This window comes from Myxocyprinus asiaticus, chromosome 25 (genome assembly GCF_019703515.2).
Source record: "Myxocyprinus asiaticus isolate MX2 ecotype Aquarium Trade chromosome 25, UBuf_Myxa_2, whole genome shotgun sequence".
NCBI lineage: Eukaryota > Metazoa > Chordata > Actinopteri > Cypriniformes > Catostomidae > Myxocyprinus > Myxocyprinus asiaticus.
In genome coordinates, this window is record NC_059368.1 from 43,413,267 (window position 1) to 43,432,425 (window position 19,159).

General features: G+C 36.9%; 1 protein-coding gene across 1 annotated transcript in view; it reads left to right on the top strand.

Moving 5' to 3' along the window:
• Nucleotides 1-5,066: 5,066 nt before the first annotated feature.
• Nucleotides 5,067-19,159, top strand: part of lrfn2b (leucine rich repeat and fibronectin type III domain containing 2b) — a 174,056-nt gene continuing 159,963 nt past the window's right edge. The window contains exon 1 of the mRNA XM_051654743.1: nt 5,067-5,590. The gene's annotated coding sequence lies outside the window, so the exon portion shown is untranslated. The remainder of the gene's footprint in view (nt 5,591-19,159) is intronic.

The window sequence follows — 19,159 nt, forward strand, 5'->3', positions numbered from 1 at the left end:
TCCATCAGGGAACGGAGGTTACGCAAGTAACCATGACGTTTCTTGTTATTCATATTGAAGCTTGGATTTTTTTGACATGCTTTAATAAATCAAATATTTTTCTGGGGACATTTCCATACCCTTTGGATTGTGTTTTGTAAATAGGCATTGAAAGTCACTGAAATTTTTTTTATATATTTCTAAATATAAATGGGTTGTTCCCTTTTGTTTTATTTTATTTAGGCCTATGGTTTGTGAGTTTATGGTAGCCTCCTAATACTCTTGAGCGCTGTAAATACTTTGTTCCCGAAGTTCCCGAAATTGAGCAATGCGTGTGGTGAATTTTTTCCCTTGTAGAGACATATTACGATTTGGAGAGGTCAAACATTACCTCAGTTGCAACAATGCAAACCCTGTTACAGTGATTTTCATTGCCCTTTTTGCATCGCAAGTGTGTTTAAGCCAACAAGAATGGACAAATTAAAATTGCATCTCCAAAGCCACTCCAACAAGGTAGTTGTCAATGGACATATAAACACCTTGGGTTTTTTGTCAATATATGTAGCACAAATATTCATATTTACTTTACTCTTCACAGATGTGGCTTGGGCTATAGAGCATCTGTACTGAGCAAATACAGTTTTGAGGAGAGACAATTTTGTAAATCGTTCACATGTTTGTAAACATAAACATCATCCCACTTCAGCCAAAATGCCGTCAACCACCAGTGCAACAGTGCCCACGCCAGCGGTCAGAGACACACCATCAACCTCCAGTGCCCACACCAGTGATCAGAGACACACCATCAACCACCAGTGCAACAGTGCCCACCCCAGTGGTCAGAGACACACCATCAACCACCAGTGCCCATGCCAGCGGTTAGAGACACACCATCAACCACCAGTGCCCACGCCAGCGGTCAGAGACACACCATCAACCACCAGTGCAACAGTGCCCACGCCAGCGATCAGAGACACACAATCAACCACCAGTGCAACAGTGCCCACGCCAGTGGTCAGGGACACACAATTAACCACCAGTGCCCACGCCAGCGGTCAGAGACACACCATCAACCACCACTGCAACAGTGCCCATGCCAGCAGTCAGAGACACACCAACAACCACCAGTGCCCATGCCAGCGGTCAGAGACACACCATCATCCACCAGTGCAACAGTGCCCACAGCAGCAGTCAGAGACACACCATCAACCACCAGTGCCCACGCCAGCAGTCAGAGACACACATTCAACCACCAGTGAAACAGTGCCCACGCCAGCAGTTAGACTGTGGGGTTTTCATGTAGGGCTGCAACTAATGATTATTTTGATAATCGATTAATCTAACGATTATTCGAATAATTATTTGACTATTCTGCGATTATTGCAACGATTAATCATTAGCTCTTAACTGATTATTCAGCTTGTGCCCTGACTTAAAAGGTTGTATTAAACATGCTTACTACCAATAAAGAGAGACAAAATATATTTTTTTTAAATACCTCTAAATGACTTTCACTGAATTAAAGGGGAAAAAATACTTTTTATTAAGTTTAATTTGGCTCCACTTATTCCACAACGAGAGTGATTCTGTATTTACTTATTTTGTATTTTTGCATTATAATTCCCTCATATTTTGTGATTTACATCACCTGAAGCTGTGAAAGTTTAGAGTGCATCTGGACTGTGAGCTGTGTAATTCTTCCTCTCCTCAGTTGTGCGAACTGCAGTGCTGCTCTCACGCGTCATCATTAGAGTTTAATGTGATCTCATGTTACATTAAATGAGATCAAACGACTATTTGACAACAAAAAATGTTGTTGACAATTTTTTATTGTCGATGTTGTGATTAATGTCGGCTAATCGTTTCAGCCCTATTTTCATGTTAATGGTGAGGAATATAGAGAAATCATGTTTTTGACATAAATAAACCTACAATTGGTGTGCTTTATAAGTATTTGTTGGAAGAAAGAATAAGGACACAAGTATTTACATTTATTCAATTGGCAGATGCTTTTATTGAAAACAGCTTACAGTGCATTCAATCTATTGACTTATAAATTGATGCATTTCCTGGGAAACCAAAACATTGTCATTACTATCATCCTTTCTCTATCTCTACCGGTTGAAATGCAGGAGCTCTGTAGCTCAACTGGTAGAGCATGAATCATGCTTAACCTGGCATAAATGATACTGTAAACACATATTTGCATAGTAATTTTTATGCAGTTTGAACAGCTCTTGAAATGTTTTTTTTTTTATTGTTGTTTTTCAGTATGCTCAGCATATTTGGTGCACCCTTTCATTTTACCTCTGTCAGTAATTTATTACCACTTCAAGAAATTAAATTGGGCTTCATGCTGTTTTTACAGTTGATATTTAAAAATTGTCTTTTTTTCTGTCTTCATGTGTGACCATCCCATTATAAGGATATGGAGGACTCTAATTCTTTAGGAGAACTTTGGAATTATCTCTGAAAGGTCTCTCCCTATTTCCCTCCAGACCACACTAGCCACCCCCTGAATGACAATTCTAAATCAACTAAAATGTATTTTACAGGACAGAAGCCTTTGTTCAGGAGTCACTTCCAAGAGGAGAACAAGGCACTCCCAGCAGCAAGGAGGTACAGTATGTGTCAAATATAGAAATATACATATAGATATGTATGGATATCACCTTAAAACAGTTGTGAAACAGTTGGGGCACAGGTGAAGAGCCTTGTTTCCTACAGTTGGAAGAACAGAACAAGGAAAGGGCCATCCACAATCTTTTTGAAGAACCAGAACTTTCCAGAGAGACCTTCACATTTTATTTTCAGTGATGACATGGAGACGTCGAGTGAGTGACAGATAGGGAACAATGAGTAATGCATTTTCAGTATTTGTTAATCTTGGTAAATGTTGTTTTTAACATTTACTAATATATTTTTTTAAATTAAAAGTTGTATATGTTAACATTAGTTCATCCACTATGAACTAAAAAAGAACAATTGTGTGTTTATCCATTTACATTACCAAGATGAATAAATAATGGTTTAAAAAATTGTTCATTGTTCGTGCATGATTCCTACTGCATTAACTAATGTTAACAAATGGAACCTTATTGAAAAGTTGCCAATAAATGTTTAAGATAGTCATTAAATGGAAATCGATGTGAAAACAGCACATTTTAAATCTAATAAAGCAAACAAATTTAAGAAATTACACTTCAGAACAGTAGGTGACGCAAACATCGGTCTGGAAACTACTGTCGGTCCATTAGCTCCGCCCAAACCTCTGGCCTGAAACTGCTGTGATGTTTGGCTCTGAGGCTTTGCAGATAGATATATCTCAGTCTGTGTCTTGTCTTCTTTTCTCCTGATTTCTCGGGTATGTTCAATGTCAAAGTTGTAAAATACAACATTTCTCATGTCAAAACATGCTAATCTTCATCTTTTTTGGGTTTCATGTCAAAGAATTAGTTAGTTTAAAAGATATGTAGAGTTTTCTAAAGTTTGAGTTTCCCCCTTTGTAATGAGTGTAACAGAGCAATTGTAACGGTTGTTCAATGCAAGTGAATGTGCCAAAATGGCGACCGCCCCCCTTAGCCATTGTATTTTGAGATTATTTTTGGCTCAGTTTTTGTTTATAAGTAGTGAATTGGCTCCACATATGTCTTGTAATATGTTGTTTATTTAAATCACATGTTTGATTTAAGTTTTCAGTGGTTATTTCTGTACAAATGTTATGTTTAATTTCAGATTGCAATACTAATGGTGTAAATGTTGTACATTGACGTCAAACATTCCAAACATAAGCTATACATGTTTCTGTAGTCTATTTTCACCTCATCCACTCACAGCTTCCCATGAGGCTGTTTTCCTATTTATGTCTCTATAAATACTCAAAGAAATGTTATATAGCTCAGGAAATTCAGCAACATCAAGTATATTCGTCTCCTTGTTGTTTTTGACTAAACACAAGCTAAATGTCGTTTGATTGGTTGTGAATACATTCAGCTCTGATTGGTCAGTGACAAGTGGCAGTCGCAGAGAGATACAGTAAAATATTTTTTATCTTACGCTGTGTGCACCGCAAACAGTCGTACATGACAAAGCGGCAGGTTTATCGGGAACGAGCTTGGAAAGCGGTGCCAGGGGTGTTGGAGTGTTGTCCTTTATAAGCGTTAATTTTGAGCCCCATGTATCTGTCGAGCGCGCCTCTGGTTGTATGTCAGCATTGTTCACAGAAGAAACCCTAAAAACTTTTTGGGTCATTACCAGAGATAGAATATATAATAAAAAATGTATTATTATTTCATAGTTTATATATATATATATATATATATATATATATATATATATATATATATATATATATATATATATACACACCGATCAGCCACAACATTAAGACCACCTGCCTAATATTGTGTAGGTCCCCCTCGTGCTGCCAAAACAGCGCCAACCCTTATCTCAGAATAGCATTCTGAGATTGTACAGAGTGGTTATCTGAGTTACCGTACATTTTGTGCATGAAAATCCCAGGAGATCAGCAGTTACAGAAATACTCAAACCAGCCCGTCTGGCACCAACAATCATGCCACGGTCCAAATCACTGAGATCATATTTTTCCCCATTCTGATGGTTGATGTGAACATTAACTAAAGCTCCTGACCCATATCTGCCATACAATTGGCTGATTAGATAATCACATGGATGATTGTTGGTGCCAGACAGGCTGGTTTGAGTATTTCTGGTTTGAAGTTGTAAAGAAAAAGTGATAGGCTACTAATTCAGAGTGGATTGTAAAAAAAAAAAAAAAAGCTGATGTATGGTAATTGTGAAATATGCATTTATTATAAAGAAGACATATTTTTTACATTAAAAGAAAAAATATAAAAGAAAGAAATGAAATTCGTTTAATAAAGACGCTGACAACCCACGCCTGAGGAAACCCACACATTTGTGTCTTGTCTTCTTTTCTCCTGATTTTTCAGGCAAAAATTAATCTGTCACTCAGGTCCAATGACTGGGACCTGCAACATTATGAATTTTTGTCCGAGCTCTGTCACGCTGTGGAATAGTTTGGTGAGAGCAGCGGGTTAATTGTGCCATGGAGAGCTGCCCGTCGCTCGCTGTTTCCTCGCCGGATTAGTGAATCCCCTCCCCGCGTGAGTGCAGCAGAGAATCCCGCATCAGCAGCCCGAAGCGACAAATAAGCGGATTTGCCTTCATTTTCAAAAATCACATCCTCGTACGCGCGTTTTCTCGACGAGAAAGAAAGGCGTCGCGTTGTGTGTTTTCCTTCTTCTTTAATACAATATCCTGCATACAGTCGCCATATCGCCTGTGTATTAAGTTAATGATCTACGTTAGGGAAGGATGCATTGAAAGTCAGTTTATCCAGATAAATACGGTGCTGGTCGGGATGCGGGATATGATTCTTCTACAGAGTCCAGCGGCATCTTCAGCGCACGGACTGTAAGATGTCTTTCTGGTCGGAAGGTTAGTCTGTGGACACTATGTCGTTATGGATCGTGTTTAACGAGTGGAAATTAAACTTTCCGGAGAAATCCAAGGATAAACTTGACTACGAGATCGAAGGATGATCGTGATTCGACGTCCGACATCAAAGGTAAGAAAACGAGGTTTGTTTGTCCGATGGACAATTATATCTGGAGGCACAGCCACAGAACATTTTACAACTAAACTGGAGAACATGCAGTGGTTGAAGTCACTAATAACTTTGTTTAAGTGGTCTTGCATCTCTCTTGAGAATGTGAAATTGTATGTCGTTTTTAAGCTGAACCGGGCGAGGCTGCAGTCTGTGCAGTGGCGTCTCAATCTCAGATTTGATATATTATCTGATCGATTATTAGACCGTTAGATGATCGATATTTCATGCTGATCACAGTGGGGGTCCTGAAAATGAGCCACGATACAATTCTGACTACTGGAAATGATTAATCTGTTTGCAATCTCCTGTGGTAACCTGCTAGACCTACTTGTCGGGACATTATGTATATATGCACATAATGCTCCATTTGTTTACAGTGCTTGAAATACAAAGAATTTTGACTGCATAATAGCACATACAGAGGTCGAACAAATACATATTACACTCTAGCTACTGTATTTGTCAAGTTAAGATCCTCCAGCTGTTTAAACAATAACATTGGTGCCATACAGGTGTTTAAAACAATACTAAATGCAAATAAAAAAAAATGCAACTACTCATATATTCTTGCATAGCTAACCATTTAATCATGCTTAGGGAAGAGAAAACGCTTGCCATATCTTTTGTCTTTGATGTCAAAGCCTGTGTAACAAACAAACTCTATGGCAGGTTGAGGCAAATTCATCTGTCACTTCCTGGTAGCTTCACAAATTAGGCAGATGCCAATGTGGACAGGTTGTGTGACATGAGCTTATGCTCGAAAACCATGAACAAAACAAAAAGAAATACAACCTAGATTACATTAATGACAGATTCACTTGCAATAATCATGGTGTGTGCTGACCATAATATGTTATGTGCAGCGAATTATTGGTCACAGAGAGTACCATCAAAATTCAATTTGCATGATAAACAATTTTGGTAAAGTTTTGGGTAGCCAAAAAGCTCAACCAATGGATTGAGTTTGGGGTGGGACTATCTGTTTCCCGACTAATGGCAGACACGTTCGTGTTTGGGAAACCTCTTTGAAAATCATTTTTGAAAAACACACTTCAGCTTAAACAGGTTTAGTTCACCCAAAAATGAAAATGTCGTCATTTACTCATCCTCATGTTGTTGCTGTAAGACTTTTTTTTCTTCTTCTGTTAAATACAAAAAGAGGTGTTAGGCAGAATGCTAGCCTCCATTCACTTTCATAATGCGGCTCTCGTCAGCAATAACATCGCTTCATATTGGCAAGATGTAAGTTTAAGCACACTTCTCAGCAGCAGTGAGTGTCGCCATTCTTATATATAGCTTTTCCGTTGCTAAACAACTGTGTGCTGTCTTTGCTCCCATGGATGAGAGCGAATGAGAGGTTGAGGAGGAGCGTGAGGGTGCTTTTCAACAGAAATTGAAATAAATTTAGGATATTTTAGACATTGTTTGTCATTCTTATCCAATGTACTTTGTTTTAATTGGTTATTTTGCTGTGGTGGTCTGTACAGCTCGTCACATTTGACGAAGTGATATGGAACCATTATGTCAAGACCTGGAACTACTTCATAGCCATGCGTTTACAGGAAAATAATTGCACACTTTAGAACATCTGTCAACCAATCAGAATCAAGCATTCAACAGACCCGTGGTATAAATGAAACAATGTGTTGGCTGACAAAAACTGGGCGCACACGGTGAGAGTTCGGACAGTCAGTTTATCTGATAATCGTACAGACACAACTTTATGACCTGGTGAATTCTGATGCAATTGCATGATTTTTTTGCTCTATTCTAGTGATGACATCATCTACTGTATAAACAATTACCCATCAACCTAGCTAGGCTGTGTGTGTGTGTGTGTGTGTGTGTGTGTGAATGAATAAAAAGCCTGTAGGAATTACACACAACATATCTAGCTATAATGCACTGCAACTAACCTGATAGCTGTAACTTTTGAGCAATCCTGTGTAAAATATTGTCTCTGAAGACACTCATAGCAGACATTGCATGACACATCGTACAGGGCTCGCTGCTCTTGCAAAGTTCAACTAGTTTGTGATGTGATTTTTGCCACCTCCTGATTGGTCAACTTCAGGTAGATTGTCAAATTGGCTTGTTCATCCGCACACACCTCGCAAATTCAAGCCGATTGTGTATTAATTTCTTCAACATGTTTAAAAATGATCGGGAGGGTGTAAGCCACTCCTAATTCCTCGCAGATGATTTGAGCCAAAACCACATGAGGACCAACGATTCCCACACAATTTCTCCTGACAGGAAGGGAGCTCTCATGACAGGTGACGTTTCCTTTCTTCACTGTAAAATATTTTCGTAATTTTAATGGTAAAAGACTGTAAAAATTCTACAGTAAAAAAAATGTAATTGGTTAACGGGTAGTTACCTTAGAATATATGGTAACATTTTAAAATATATTTAAAAAGACAATACATGTAGTTTTACGGTACAATTTTGTAAAAAAAAAACAAAAAAGTTTTTTAATGTGAAAAGTATGATTTTCTGTATAATTAACAGTAAAATTTATATTGTTTAACAAGAGAGTACATGTACTTTTTACGGTAAATTATTGTTAAAATTACGTTAAAAAACAATAATTGGGCATTCCCAGAATTCCCTGCATGACCCATTACATTTCATTATGTTATATGGGAAAAGTTATGTTTCTTCTTATTTTTAATATCAGTTATGTACACTGGGGTGTTCTGTGTAATATTTGATGTAGTTTAGTTAATGTTTATTGCATTATTCTAATTTCACATGTTTAGTGTTTGTGTGAGTGACACTGAGCACTGTCTCTACATGTTTATTGGTCATTGCTCCAGGAAGGGCCACTATTGATGAACTTCATGTCATCATGTGCCCTTCTGTAATTACTACGGTGATTAACAATACATTATAAAGTGAAACGCAGATTTTTACAGTTTCAGAAGGTTAATATATCAAGTTTATTATTTAATAATATAAACAACGGTAATGCATCATAAAATATACAGGCAACAAAATTACATCCCGTAAAGCCTGAAATGTGGTTACTGTATTTTATATGGTGATTATCTGGCAACAACAGCTGCCAGTTTTTACTGTAAATTTAATAGGATTTTTTTTTTACAGTGTTGAAATAAAATGTTGGGTAAGAGGTAGGGGTGTAATAGTTTATCGTGGCATGATACATTGCAGTTTAAAAATTTGACGATGCGATAGATGGAGATGGGAATTTTTTTTTTTTTTTGTAGTATCTGTTCTATCCAATATGCGCGACGTCCTACGCCTATATAATGGAAATGGCTTCATTGCACATAAGGAGCTCTAAAATACGATTGCACACTTGCAGCCACAGGTGTTGTACGATGAGTTCGGCTGTAACTGCGGGAACTGAAACCAGCAGCGGGAGAGAGATGCGCCTTTTCAGCATGAGGGATCAAATGTCCGTTTGAAACGCAAGAGTGATTTGCTCTGACTGTGGGAGAGAAGATTAAAGTTTACAAATGTTTAATGATAGTGCCATATTAATGTACTATATATAATGCTGAATATCATGTCTAATGATGCCAATGATGTCAAACGTCATGTCTGATTTGATTTCATCAGTAAATTATTAGGTTTTAACTGGATTAGCATGCACTTCCATAAATGCATTTTTGTAAAAAAATTTTTTTGATGCAATATAGTTTTAATTTTTAATATTTTAAATATGTGTAATCAGTGACAGTGTGTAAGCAGCATATGTACCTAACGTAATTCTGCATTTTCAGCGAAGCAGAATTATTAGCTAATATTTCCATTTGGTGTCACCATTGCCCTGTTCTGGGCTGATGAAAGGAAATGAACTGTTTTGCATGTATTTAAAATAATAATAATAATAATAATAATAATAATAAATCTTTCAATCTTAACTTTTCTTGATTCAGGCTTAGTTTAAAAAATCATGGACCTAACCGAACCTTGAGTTCAGTATCGTAAACTGAACTGAATTGTGATATAAGTGAATCGTTACACTCTTAGTAAGAGGCTAACTAAAATGTGATGCCTGTATTGTATCGATTTGAAATTCTGTTTGTTAATTGGTTGGTCTCCATGGGAATAAATGATGTAAGAATTATTACGAATTGTCATGAGACTGTGTTGATTTGGACTGTGTAACACACTATAAAAATACATGGCACATGCCTGAGCAAATATTCCAACAGGAACGTGTTGCTCTGCTGTTGAGATGGGTAACCTTTTGCACAGAGAGATTAGTGTCCTGACTTTAATGAAGTTAAAGTTTTACACCACTGACCCATTATTGGTGCTCTGGGACCCCCGTATCTTCTGCTAAGAGTGATAGAGCCTTGATATACACTATATTGCCAAAAGTATTCGCTCATCTGCCTTTAGATGCATATGAACTTAAGTGACATCCCATTCTTAATCCATAGGGTTTAATATGACGTCGGCCCACCCTTTGCAGCTATAACAGCTTCAACTCTTCTGGGAAGGCTTTCCACAAGGTTTAGGAGTGTGTTTATGGGAATGTTTGACCATTCTTCCAGAAGCGCATTTGTGAGGTCAGACACTGATGTTGGACGAGAAGGCCTGGCTCGCAGTCTTCGCTCTAATTCATCCCAAAGGTGCTCTATCGGGTTGAGGTCAGGACTCGGTGCAGGCCAGTCAAGTTCTTCCACACCAAACTCGCTCATCCATGTCTTTATGGACCTTGCTTTGTGCACTGGTGTGCAGTCATGTTGGAACAGGAAGGGGCCATCCCCAAACTGTTCCCACAAAGTTGGGAGCATGGAATTGTCCAAAATCTCTTGGTATGCTGAAGCATTCAGAGTTCCTTTCACTGGAACTAAGGGGCCAAGCCCAGCTCCTGAAAAACAACCCCACACCATAATCCCCCCTCCACCAAACTTCACAGTTGGCACAATGCAGTCAGACAAGTACCGTTCTCCTGGCAACCGCCAAACCCAGACTCGTCCATCAGATTGCCAGATGGAGAAGCATGATTCGTCACTCCAGAGAACGCGTCTCCACTGCTCTAGAGTCCAGTGGCGGCATGCTTTACACCACTGCATCCGACGCTTTGCATTGCACTTGGTGATGTATGGCTTGGATGCAGCTGCTCGGCCATGGAAACCCATTCCATGAAGCTCTCTACGCACTGTTCTCAAGCTAATCTGAAGGCCACATGAACTTTGGAGGTCTGTAGCGATTGACTCTGCAGAAAGTTGGCGACCTCTGCGCACTATGCGCCTCAGCATCCGCTGACCCCGCTCTGTCATTTTACGTGGCCTACCACTTTGTGGCTGAGTTGCTGTCATTCCCAATCGCTTCCACTTTGTTATAATACCATTGACAGTTGACTGTGGAATATTTAGTAGCGAGGTGAGCTGAGAGCGGCCCATTCTTTCACAAATGTTTGTAGAAGCAGTCTGCATGCCAAGGTGCTTCATTTTATACACCTGTGGCCATGGAAGTGATTGGAACACCTGAATTCAATATTTTGGATGGGTGAGCGAATACTTTTGGCAATATAGTGTATGTCTAGACATACACGATACCGATAGGTTGGTGTAAGAAACGATTCGATAATTAAAACTTTATTAAAATTGCTTAATGCCAGCAGTCAACACATCAGTGACATAAGCCGGAAGCGCACGATTTGTATACAACAGAGGAATGAACGTCACACTAGAGTTAGTTCATTTTCAAACAGCAATACAGCGCTGGGTGGAAGCATTGATTTAAAGTTAAAAATGTTTTAATTATCGGTTTGTTTCTGATACCAACCTATCGGATTGCTTCAGATGACATTAACTGATCGACTGGAGTCATGTAGGTTACTTTTATGCTGCCTAAATATGCCTTTTGGACTGTCAAATAGCCAGCAGCCTAATGGCACCTGTTTACTTACATTATAAGGACCTACAGAGCTTCAACATTTTTGTAAAAATCTTCATTTGTATTCTGCTGAAGAAAGACAGTCATATACATCTGGGATGGCATGAGGGTAAGTGAATAATGAGAGAATTTAAATTTTGGGGTGAACTAATCCTTTAATGGCGACTGTTTTGAGAAATGGAAATACTCAGTTGAATTTGAATTTGTAATATTTACAGACAGGAATATAACAGTAAAGTGTAAGGTATTTACTGGGGAAAAACACCTCTTAACCGCATTAAAAAGATGTTAAATGCTCATGATCTGCTTTTAAGCATTTAATATGCATATTCTTCAGTTATTTATGAAATTGTTCTTTCAACTGATAATGAAATTCTCTGTCAATTATTTTCATTAGCGATTAGTTGCTGCAGGCCTTCGTTTTATCAGACAAAATGTTGTACAGTCACAAATGAATGCCTCATATTTCTGTTAGTTAATGCTCATGGCTTTGAGGGCAGCATTAGTTTAGGAGTAAACATTATTTGCTATCCAATAATTTATGTTCGTTCTAAACTCAGTGCAGAGTGACATTTAAACTCCTGTTTATAATGTACAAACACACACACCACCATATTTATCTACAAACTTGGGTGCTATGACTTCTGTGATGTGGAAAACATGGACAGAATGGCAGAACCCAGTCATAAAAACGGAATTCACTAGAAAATGCGGAATGTCACGGAATTTCACATATTTGGCACTGATTCTTGAGATAAGGGACAAAACAGTTTTTTTTATTTTTTAATACTAAATTAATTTGCAATGGATAGATTTGTAGACAAATGTGTCAGCTAATGAACCATGTAAGGGAACAGGTTTTTATTTAAAAAAAAAAAAAATCCCTGAAAACTGACATTTATTCACTTCATAACTTATATTTACTGTCATTTGTGTCAACTCCATCAGACACACTAAAAGCATGCTATTTAAATTTGATCCATCCAACAAGAGTGTAAATTGTGTGTTTAATTATCTAATAATAGTGTTCAGTAAAGGAGTTAAGTTATAAAATACATTCTCTCTCTCTCTCTCTCTCTCTCTCTCTCTCTCTCTCTCTCTCTCTCTCTATATATATATATATATATTATTTTTATTTTTTTCACGCTATTCTGAAAATTCTGACAGAGTTGGCAAAATGTAATATTTTTCCATTTTAATCATGTGTTGTACACTGGAGTCAATTTTCTCCTGAGTTAAAGCTGCCTCTATAACCTAAACTAAAATGCCAAAATTATTCCTCAATTCTAACAGAAATTATCACAATGGGATGATAGAGCTGACATGTTGAAGCTGTGACTGCAGAGACTTATAGATCCCTACCTTTCATTTTATATTTATATTAATGAATTTGTTGCATTTTTAAACACTTTGTTTGGCAATTTAACATTGTGACCTCTTGCTATGGACAGGTTAAGTTACATGTGCTTCCAAGTACAGAACATGCATTTAAAAAAATTCTAATGAAATTATTTAAAAATATACAGTAAGTAATGAAAGCCCTGAGTATACACATTTCCTTTAGATTTAAAATTTTCAGTATTTTTATTATTATGAATTTCTTGATTTTTAACATAAAGATGACTTTTTATGTAGGACTTGTCTTGTTCCTTATCTCAAGAATATGTGTTGGGATAAAATGAACATATTAATGAATTACTAAAATGGAATACAATAGGCTGAGATTTAATTAAATAAATATACAGTCGGCATGTGCTTCGTTCTTCAATGTTAATGTATGAAGGCGGCTGCTCATATACCGAACACACCGCATCATTAACATTACGCATGTTCAGTGTGTGTGTGTGTGTAGATGACAAGGAGCAGAGCACGTATTCACTGTGAAGTGTGCAGCGTGTGCACTATACTGTATATTTTGTATAACTAAATCGCAGCCTTTTGTGGTTTAATTAGCACATTCAGCCATATAGCGAATTGCTCATACGGAGGTTTGAAGCTGTCGTCAAAAATATTTATTAGATTTTCCGCCAAAATAAAAAGTCAGTTTAACTAGATGCGTAAAATTGAAGAAATTGCAACATAAATATATTACAACTGTACAGTAAAATGTAATATTCAATGTAGTAATAATAATGATAATCATAATAACAATAATGATGATAGTGTACCTAATGCACTATCAGGTCACTAATGCACTGAATGAACTATTGTACTTTTATTCTGTACTTTTGTACTGAATAAAAGTTTGCATCAGTGCTGTCATTAATACTGTGATGCTCTGTTGTGCAGCACTGTATATGACAACAACAAAAAATAACTCCCAACGTTGTGCTTTAGATTGTGCCAATAGGATCTGTTTAGAAGCTCTTCATTTGAAAAAAATAATACAATGGTTTGTTGAAAAGGAATTGTTCAATGAGTTAATTTTAGACAGTTTTTTAATGATAAAATTGAATGAAACTTAAAACACTGACTTCAGAAAAAATAAAAATAAAAATGGAAAACATGAAATTTGGGAGAAAAAAAAAACAGAGTTTTGAAAAAGCCCTACTACAACCCAGATGGATTAGGTTAATCGCTTCTTGTACTGCTGTTGACAGAGGGAGTTTGACGTTTGTTTATCAGGAAGAAAAATACTGGATGTCTTAAGTTGACAAAGGTCCAAACAGGTCTTGAGGTCTTCAAATAATACCTCTGTAAGTAGCCCTTGGGCCTCTCAGGGGATCTGCTGGCTATAAATAATAGCACATATGTCACCGTGCCTCGGGCTGACATGCACTAATCCCCCACTGAGCTCATAGAGGAATCTCTTTCATTGCTTTCTGACAGAACCCATAGTTGTCACCTAACAATTTCACATTATTATTCCATTCTTCTCTCTCCATTTACCTCACGCAATCCTTCTTTTTCATCCTCCTTCCACAAATCATCTTTCAGTCTGCACGCTGCTCTCTTCTGGCACGTAAGACTCCAGACAGTCAGACAGGATTTTGATCTTACTTTCAGGACAAGATGCGATCAGGATCGTGTTTGTATGACTCGGAATCCCTTGCCATATGCTAGACGTTTTGATGCTCGTAAATCACGGATGCCACCGTGACACAACATCAGAGGAGCGTTCCGCGCACCGACTAGCTTTGAATCTGAAAATGAAGCACACTGTTTGTGAAATAACATTAAAAAATGCAGAAATGAAGCTATCATTAGGAATATGATATTGTTTTAATTTAAAATAATTTTAGAGGAGGTGGTCTGACATTACGTCTACACGAGATGTGAGCAGCATGAGTCAAAAATAAATCGATGACACTGATCTGTATTTTGCAGACACTGAAAAAACACTGATGACAATAAACACCCTTATTATTATAACTTAATTGAATAAAAGGTAATAATCAGCAGTATCCATTCACATTTATTTATTAAAGAATAAATTAATTTATAATAATATAAAATGATATTTAACTTGTAATTTAAATTAATACTAAAGCTTTTTTATTCTTTCAAATCAAGATATTAAACATCTAAATTAATAAACCTGAATGTTCTTGTTGTGGACCTATATAAAGTTATGATATGGCTACATAAATTATATCTCAATATTTTTCAGCCTATTGACAATATTCAATATCTTGATAATTATGTATTTGCTCTGAAATGGCTAAAAAGTGACTTTTAAATCAGAGGAATCATCACTTCATCCAAATGGCCATTGTAGTCAAGTAGATTCAGTGTTTTAAAGGCACTGAATACAAATCTATTTATAAATAATGAATGCATATTTCCCCAGTTTTACACAAAATTAACACAAGGATTTATTATTTTGAGGATTAGATTTTTTTTTCATAAAAAGTAATATATTTCTGTCCTGTTTACTTCACCTTCACCTGGAGCTTTTATTTTGACAGTGAAAGTGCAGCGTGTAGTTTAAAATGTTCCTCACCTGGTGAAACACTGCCATCTTCTCCTTTTCTGTTATTCTCTGCTGCATTTCTAGATTTGTATAATAACTTGTAGTGGTTTCTTCTTCATCTGGCTACTCCCAATAGGACCATCTATGATCCACATATTTGACTTGGCACAGGTTTTTTGTGGAGCACAAAGTAAACCCACATGAACATGCAAACTCAACACAGAAAGGCCCAGTTGAGCTGGGACTCAAACCCAGGACCTTCTTGCTGTGAAGCAACCATGCTAACCACAGAGCCACCGTGCACATTGTGCAAATGGTACTTTTTTATAACAATGTATGTGAACTGCTCTAAAAGTTCTAAAAGCACGAGCCCCGCATGTGCACCGCACTTGCACAGAACAGCACATCACCTGATTTATTCTGAAGCGCAGACAGACCATGTTTATCTGTCTTTAATCATAGCTTTTTGCAGTTTAATAATCACATATTATAATATTGTCATTTTGATCTTATTTTGATTAATTGTGCAGACCGGAAGGATTGTGAAATCAGTCTAATGATGCTCTTTATAAAACTTAATGGTGAAAAAAAAAGCACATTAAAATCATCGCAATATTTATGATTATATTGTAAATATTTGATATATCGCAAAGCCCTACTTAACCCTCAGGGGTTGACGGACGCACCGGCGCGTCCTGCTGGATTTTTTCCTCACAACAGCAGAAACAACTTAAAATAAACAACTTAAAATTTTTGGGCATACAGATAAGTGAAAGACATCATTAGAAACTATAAAGGGTCTACTTTTATTTGTGTACACTCACAATAACAAAATCTTGTGTTTTGTAAAATAAAGGAAATAAACAGGGTTCGCTTTTAGCCGTCTCTGTCTCCGCGAGCATCTTTCTGAAACACGTCACAATAATGAACTGAAACTCCGTGAATACTTATCTCACAAACATAAAACATATGTCTAAAGAAAGCTTAAAATGTCTACTTTTAAAAAAACAATTCAAATTTATAACAAATATTCACCTGCAATGTAATCTGTATGAAACAAAGAGATGTACAGTTTCTCCTGGCTCAGCTAATTATCGCTAATATGATCACACCCACCAGCAGGGGGTGCTGTTCATACGGTAATGTGCTGAGGCGATCAATGCAAATGGTAAACGCCCCCAACAATGCCTTAAAAAACATCAAGTTCATTCACTTTCCTGTGCATTTGGAAGATGGCACGCTACACAGGTGAGGAAGCTCCTGGATAGTGACGAAGGGTTCACATTTTCCTCAAAAGAAGAGCGGGACTCCAATGAGGAACATTTGCATTTTGAAGAGCAACTTGATCCAGCCGAGGATACAATTTCAGATGAGTAAGTCTTTACTTACATTAGTTGACATGCTATTTTATATAAACATGTACATATTTTACTAGTTGGACTATTTCCAGACTTGCCAGCCAGTATTGAAATTTGAAGTATGTCCTAATAGGCAAGTTTTAGTTACATTTAAATGTTGTTTCAGCTAAAGCAGGTATTTAAATTGTATGCTGTATGATATAAATATGATATGTAATATGATATAAAAATAATATGAATGTTTAGATTATATTTTAACTAGTGTTTATGCTGCCTCATTATCATCAACGAAGCTTGTGCTTGCAAATATCTGTTCGGGTGTAAATGTGTAAAATGTGCTGTAAATATGCCCATATTAGAAAATCAGCATATTAGAATGATTTCTGAAGGATCACGTGACACTGAAGACTGCAGTAATGATGCTGAAAATTCAGCTTTGATCACAGGAACAAATTGCATTTTACAATATATTCAAATAGAAAACAGTTATTTTAAATTATAAAAATATTTCACAATATCACTGTTTTGTGGAACAAATAAATGCAGCCTTGGTGAGCAGAAGAGACTTCTTTTAAAAACATTAAAAAAATCTTACTGATCTAAAACTTTTAAATGGTAGTTTAAAAACGGAAGTTTTTAAGTAAAGTCTTTATGTAAAGAAAATGTATAGTCAGGTTACTTCTTTTAACTTAAACTTGATTTTGTGAATAAGCTACAAACAATACATTCAATCATTAAGTCTCCTCACATTCATTCTCTCTCAGGGGAGGGGTCTTTGTCTCCTCAGGTGTGAATCACATAAGTATTCATGATCATCCACGCCTCCTCGATCAGGATGGTTTTCACATCATTTTGTAGCAAAAACTCTAGGCTACAAGATCCAGTTCTCAAAAGTCTTGTGAACAAATGTTTAGTATGTGTTATATGGCCTTATTTCAGTGACTTAAAATTTTAGTTTTTTCAAAAACCACGCATAAATGTTATTTTCTCAAAAATACAAACATGTACATACATGTTGTTCACATATTATTGTAGCCCAGTTTGTGCTGAATACAGTGTTATCAGACTTTAGCCATTAATATGTTTTTAAGCAACTGAAAAAAGCACAAATGTCAAGGCATGTCAAAACTTCTCCAGGGCCCAAAACACCCTCAGACCCCAGAGGGTTAATATATACTAATAAACTAGAAAAACCCTATTTTATATAGGCAACTGAGTCTAAATATAGTAATAAACAGCAGTAATTCACTAAATATTTCAATCTAAAAAGAATGCAATGTCCCTTTAAGGCTGCAGGGGCTCAAGTGACTCAATGAATCATTTATGTGAACTAGTTCATTTACATGAACCACCCAAACGAACCGACTCACTACAATGGAATTTGCAAATCCCAATGCTAAATATAAGTGAATTGTTTATTGTAACTGGTTCATTTACAAGAACTGTCTGAAAGAGTTGATTCACTGAACTGATTGAGTTTTCCTGGTGCTACATGCTGCGTTCACAATATAATGTGACAAATGAAGTGTTATGTGACGCTACAGCGCTACTTGAAACAGTGATATGTGAACGCAGAGTGCGGCTCAGAGATATAGACGCAGTTATTTATTTTGTATTTTCAAGTATTGCAAACATAGTTCTGAACTTTGTCAATTATTTTCATTTAGTAATTTCACGGTTTGAATAACAGTTTAAGAAGCAGATTTTTGAAGCAGCATTGCAGACACCAAAAATGCAGATAAAAATAGATCTCAGTTGACCTTCTGCTATAGATGATAGGTGATCTGTGATATTGCACTCTTGAAAAGCACCAGCCGCCACTGCTGTATGGATGAGTGATTGCTTGAGATCTTTTCATTTGAAGCTTTTGGTGTTGCAGGGAGATGCTGTTAGTGCTGGTTAGTAGATTTAATTACATCTCTCAAACTGAACTGAACCTTCTTCATTCAGTCTGACACTGAAACACGACCCCCACATGGAGTGGCCTCTTCAATCAGCTGACAGCAGAGAAATTATGTGAAGATTGACTACATTTGCATTTTGTGAAGTAAATAGCAGTGCTTATAAGGCAGCAAAAGTATTGTGTTAAAGTTTTAGCTAGCAGTGAGGTTGTCTTGGACAACACTCGATGATCATGCTTTTACATCAGCATCTCCTGCAGAACGCGTTTACATACGCCCTCCCGAGAACATCGACAGGACAATTCCATGACTGGGGCCCCCCCTGGGAGTTCGGGGCACCTCTGCCCTGGTAAGCCCGTTCATTAATGCGGTCCTGTTAGCTAGGGGTGTGTAAAAAAAGTTTTTTTCCGATTAATCGTGATCTTCATTTGAATGATCTCAATATAGATTCTTAAATCCCAAGATCCATCTTTCA